Consider the following 5,912-nt stretch of genomic DNA (forward strand, 5'->3'; position numbering starts at 1 on the left):
GAACCCATACTGGCCCAACACAACCGCTCTCAGTGTGAGGGCAACTGTTTGACCTCTCACATGAGAAGTGGGATGAGGGCTCCCTCCACTGCTTGTTGTTTCACATCTGTGATGCAGTAGCAGCAGCAAACGAAAGGCCAACCTTGCTTTGTGCAAGGCCTTTTATAGGCCTTGAGCTATTGCAAGACCTTCATTCATTCATTCATTCAAGTTCATCTTTAATATATTCATTTATGTAAACTTACGTAAATTTATTCAAATTCTAAATGTAAATTAATTATTTTCTTCCCCGGCCCCCGACACAGTGTCAGAGAGACGATGTGGCCCACCTGCCAAAAACTTTGGACACCCCTGGTCTATGTGTTTGGAGATTCTATCTTTGATGAGGCATTCCACCATCTTACCCAGTATAGATGTTAGGCTGATCAGCCTATAGTTTCCCGGGTCCCCCCCTTTCCCTTTTTAAAGATCGGCGTGACATTTGCTATCCTCCAATCCTCTGGCACCGTGGCCGTTTTGAGGGACAAGTTGCATATTTTAGTCAAGAGATCAGCAACTTCATGCTTTAATTCCTTAATAATTAATCACCCTTCTCAAAAACACTGCAGGGCCCAGGGACAGGTTTCAGCCTCCGTGTCTGTTCATGCAACCCTGTGTAAGAATACCTACAATTATTTCATACAAAGTGCTTGTTATTCCCCTGCGATAGCCAGTGTGGCAAGGAACACAAAATCTTGCAATCAAACTCTAGGAAGTTTGGAACACTCTATATGCAGATGCAGTCACACACAATCCCTGGCACCTTCCATCTGGGCCTAGGTTTGGAAGACCAATCTGCATCTGACAACAGCCCTGTCACTTGGAAGGCAGGTTCCTCTTTCTCTTTCCAGCATCTCCTCGAGGTATGCAGGGATGTGAGCAGTACCACTAAGACAGGGCTAAATTTGATGGGTTTGTATTGCAAGCTGGCACTCTTGTTCTTTTTCCCACCGAGCCCGGCACGGTTGCTTTCCATCCGTCACCCGCAATAGGAACCGAACAGCGTTGCTTCTGTCTGCCTTTTAAAACACCAACAAACCCCCCAAAACAGAAATAAAGAAAACCGTGTGCCAACAACGAATGGCTCTGGCACCTCTTGCTGTCTGCTGGAGCTTTATTCCGACAGCCAAGCGAGTCACTTTACCAAGACAATGACAACGGTTTACTTTTCAATGAAACTGGAATGGAAGAGATCTCACAACCAAATCCCAGCAAATCCGAGCCAGATATTTCACTCCTCTTGTGCTCTTCTGGCAAGCAGTGCGAGGACACACAATGCCGAACAAAGTGAGGAAATCGACCTGAGCAGGAAGGAGAATATGAGAGATGTAGCGCTTTGTATTCCTACGTGACCGTGTAGGGACCTGCCTTTTCCCACGCACAGTTTGGTTGGCCTGATGCATCCTGTGTTTTCCTTAGTGGTTTATCTCCAATACAAAGCAGTGGGAGTGGGGAGGAGAGGGAGCTCTGTTCTTTTGTTATAACCTCAGGTGAGGAGTGCCCTGGTTGAAAGGTACTTTTCCCTGCCAGCGATGGAGCTCATGTAAATAAAAACAAGACAACAAAAAACAACAAGGCAAAGAAAGAAAGACAACATTGCTTGATTCCAGCAGAGTGTCCTCCAGCTGAGAAAATGCGAGGATGAAAGCCATACGGCGCTTTCAAGGCTGAATGTGACCCCCTAGAAGCAGGATGTAGCAAGATCAACAGCCTGCTTTCCACACACCCCTTTCCCTTTTCTCTGCATTTTCACACAGATCTTTTCCAGGCTGGGAATATCAAGTAGATCTTGACTATTTTTTGCATGTCTAGAAATAGCATTGCTTATTTTAAAAGATGTTTGGGGATAATTTTTTTTTTTCTTGGCTTAGCAGGAAATCCACGAGTCTTTCGTTTTACAAACTTCATAAAATCCATTTTAATTAACTCGCGAGCCTGAAAAAGACTCCAGGGCTGGGTGACTAGAGGGGGAAATGACTACAATTTGCTAAGAGCAAAGTAGTGTCATTTTGAAAGCCGCTGGAGGCCTCGTTCCTGGCTCAGTTGGCTTCCCATCTGTCCTTAGCCTGTTCTCCTTCTCAGGAGCAGGCCTGAACATTGGCTTCTCTTCAGTAACGTCTACTAAGACAAGGATTTATGTCAAAGACTCCCCCCCCCATTCAGGCTCTCAGTAACAAGAACAAAACAGTTTCTACTAAAACATTGGTTTGGTTAGTGCTGGTTGCTTAATTTATATCCAGGTCAGGTGCTTTGGCTTTAGGTATGGAACTGGAAAAGGTGCAGAAGTGAGTGACCAAAATGATCACTGGGCTGGGGCACCTCCCTTATGAGGAAAGGCTGCAGTGTTTGGGGCTCTTCAGACTAGAAAAAAGATGCCTGAGGTGGGATGCAGTTGAGAATATAAACTTATGCAGGGGATTGATGGAGGGATTTTCATTTCCCTCTCATACAACACCAGAACCAGGGGACATTCACTAAAACTGAGTGGTGGGAGAGTTAGGTCAGACAAAAGGAATTATTTCTGTACCCATTGTGCCCATGTGGAACACCTTGCCAGAGGATGTGGTGATGGCATCTGGCCCAGATGTCTTTAAAAGGGGATTGGACAGCTTTATGGAGGAAAAGTCCGTCACAGGTTACAAGCCATGATGGGGTATATGCAACCCCCTGGTTTTAGAAGTAGGTTATCTCTGAATGCCAGGTGCAAAGGTGGCACCAGCATGTAGGTCTCTGGTTGTCTTGTCATGCTCCCTGAGGCATCTGATGGGCCACTGTAAGATACAATTGGATTAGATGGGTCTTTGCTGGAACGCAGAGCTCTTCTTATGTTAATATTCTGTTGCTTTGTGGCCTATAGCTGGACCAGTTGAAGGGTTGTTGTTTCTTGTATGAGACTGCTTTAGAATGGTGACCAGGTTCTGACACCCTCATCTTTGCCCTGCTAGCTTAGGAGGTAAAGTGATGGTCACCAGAGGTTGGTTTTTTTAATTGTGGTGCTTTGTGTGTGGAATTATTTTCTGAGACAAACCAGAGTTCTGCCTGGCACCCTTCTTGCTGAGTGATAGCAAAGAGCAGTTGTTAGTTATCAGCTGAGCTAAGGAAACTTTGAATGGTAAGATTGTCTGTTACTTGGGCCAGGTGTGTAGAGTTGCAAACCCTCCAGGACTCTCTAGGGATCTGTGCCTGTCTCCAGGTGACGCATGAACACAGCCGTGGAGATTTTAACAGGACCTTCAGGAATCTCCAACATTATATTACATTGGGAAGGAAAAATTCTGGAGTAGCTTTAGTCAGAGTTGGCAACCCTGGTGCCCAATAACACACTTCCAGGGCAGAGGAGACTATTTCCCATGTGACATCTGTTGTTACTGGCAAAGCAACCAATAATAACAAAAAGTCTGGGGAAAGGCCTTTTTACACCACTTGTTTCCTCAGCCGTCTACAATGAAAGCCCCAAGAGGCTTGATGCCTGTTGAGATGCTCTCTGCCTGATGAGACCTGCAAGTCTCAAGGAACAGAGGACAATACTGTGGTGAGCACAAGCAGCAACTGTTACCCTGCACATGCCTGATCTTGTCTGATCTCAGAAGCTAAGCAGGGTCAGGCCTGGTTAGTACTTGGATGGCAGACCACCTGGGAATACCAGGTGCTGTAGGCTTATACCATAGTCTTTCGAGACTGAAGGTTGCCAACCACTTGTGAACGGAGATGTTTATGTAGAATGTTTAATTGTTGGACATGTTTATGATGTAAATAACTCTGCATGCTTTCCGTTGAAAGGTAGTTATCAGTAGAGAAAAATTCATAATTTAAATGTTTGGTGCTAGGTTAAATCTTTTTTTGTTTGTCCAGGCATTGATCTCCATTGAACTGTCTGATCTGAGAGAGCTTTGTAAACTCTCTCTCTCTCTCTCTCTCTCTCACTCACTCACTCTCTCTCTCTCTCTCTCTCTCACACACACACACACACACTCACTCACTCACTCACTCACAAACTCCGTTGTTTTATTCTGCTGGTTTTATGATTAAAAAAATAATCATTTTGAAATATTTGTATTGTTTCTGGGGAATTTTATATAAATGGAGAAGCAGATTATAAACATGCCAAGTAAATAATCAGTGCTGCCATTCTAGTTTGATTCTTTTTCTCTTGTAAGACATATGAATACAGAATCATAAAATCCCATAAAATCTGCATGCTCAGAGATTAGAATTTCCTGGAGTCCAGTGGACAGATGGAAAGCAACTCGGTGTGGACTAAGGTTGTTGAATGGAAAAACGGTTCCAGTTGGATGTATGGTTGCCAGATTGAAACAAATTGGTGCATGTTTCGGTACATTGAATGGGCTTATGTTTTCCCAGCCCTGTGCATGCATACCTGCCAACCCTGGCTACTTTTGGTATCTTATTTACAATCGTTTTCCTTCCAAGAGAAGCTATATTCTGGGCCTGTATAAATTATGCAAATTCAGAAAATGTGCATATTTTCTCTTCTTTAGCACAGCTCTGCCATATTTATGATTTTTGTATTCCAGATTTGCTAGCCTTGGAAAAGGGCAAGGAGTTCTGTAGCAGGATGCTGAAAATTTTATTCTGGCACGCTCTTGGCTTCAGTGATTTTGACGCACTTTGCTGTAAACTTGTTCAAGCTTATATTTAGAGTCATAAGGCCTAGAACAGCCATTTTCAACCACAGTGCCATGGCACGCTGGCGTGCCACGAGTGGTCCACGGGTGTGCCACGGGAATTTGGGGAGTGGTCACTTTTTTAGTAGGGCCAATGGGGATGTGAGCAGCACTGGCAGTGTGGTGTGCCTTGACAATTTTAGTGGCTGGTCAGTGTGCCATGAGATGAAAACATTTGAAAATCACTGGTCTAGAAGCTCACTCCCCCCCCCCCCGGTTTTCTAAAGGAAGAAACCTGCTAAATTTGTTGCACCATTAAGAATGCATGTGAACCCAGAATAAGGATCTGAAGCAGAGTTCTTAATTATACTTAGGTACCTGTATCACTACACCACAATAGCTGCTTCAAATCCTTATTAAACCATGATGCTCACTGGCTAACATTTGCCCAGCATTCTCTCTTGCCCTAAACAACCTGAAGGGGTTGTTTCAAGGATATAATTGGTGGGAAGGAACCACAAGACATCTCCTGAGCTACTTGGACACAGTAGGGTGTCTTCTACTGAATCAAACCACCGGTCTGTCTAGGCCACTGGTCCCCCAATTTTTTTAGAGGTCCTGGAGGCTGTTGCCTGATATATAAATGCCAAGGGGTGTGGCTATAAAGTTGATTTGGCAGCAACCTTCCCGCAAGTAGCAGCTTGTTTAATCTTTGATGCACATAGCCTAATCTGCCCTGTCAGTTTCACAAACCACCAAAAATTCGGTCACGACCCACTGGTGGGTCCCGGATTCATAGTTTGAGAACCACTGGTGTAGGACATATTGTCTACATTGACTAGTTCAGATTTTCAGACTGGGATCCTTCCCAGTCCTTCTTAGAAATGTTGGGGATTGGCCCCATGAAATGCTGTATCACTAACCCATGACCCTTTCTCAGAAAGGTCCTTTGAGGAAGGGCAGGATAGAAATATAAGAAATAAGCTCTCATTCTTTTGCCAAGATCAAACCGCAGAGTCATGTCTTTTAGACTGTGAGATTCAAAGGCATATTTCGAAGCATTTCTGTGGAACCAGAAAGCGGGACTAAGTTCCTTCTCAGTAATTTGACTTCACAACCGTAGGGATAAAAGTTGACTGGGAGCAATAAGTTGCATGAGTTGCAAGGTCAGATGGTAATTGCCAGACAAGTACAGACAGCGCTTGACTCAGTGCAGCGGAAATTTGCGATAGTATGTAGTTCAAATTG

At 44.4% G+C, this 5,912-nt stretch overlaps 1 pseudogene; it reads left to right on the plus strand.

The window, feature by feature from the left end:
* The first annotated feature begins 3,577 nt into the window (after positions 1-3,577).
* LOC136659652 (5S ribosomal RNA) lies at positions 3,578-3,697 on the plus strand (annotated as a pseudogene).
* Positions 3,698-5,912: the final 2,215 nt, after the last annotated feature.

The sequence above is a fragment of the Tiliqua scincoides genome, chromosome 8 (assembly GCF_035046505.1).
Source record: "Tiliqua scincoides isolate rTilSci1 chromosome 8, rTilSci1.hap2, whole genome shotgun sequence".
Lineage (NCBI taxonomy): Eukaryota > Metazoa > Chordata > Lepidosauria > Squamata > Scincidae > Tiliqua > Tiliqua scincoides.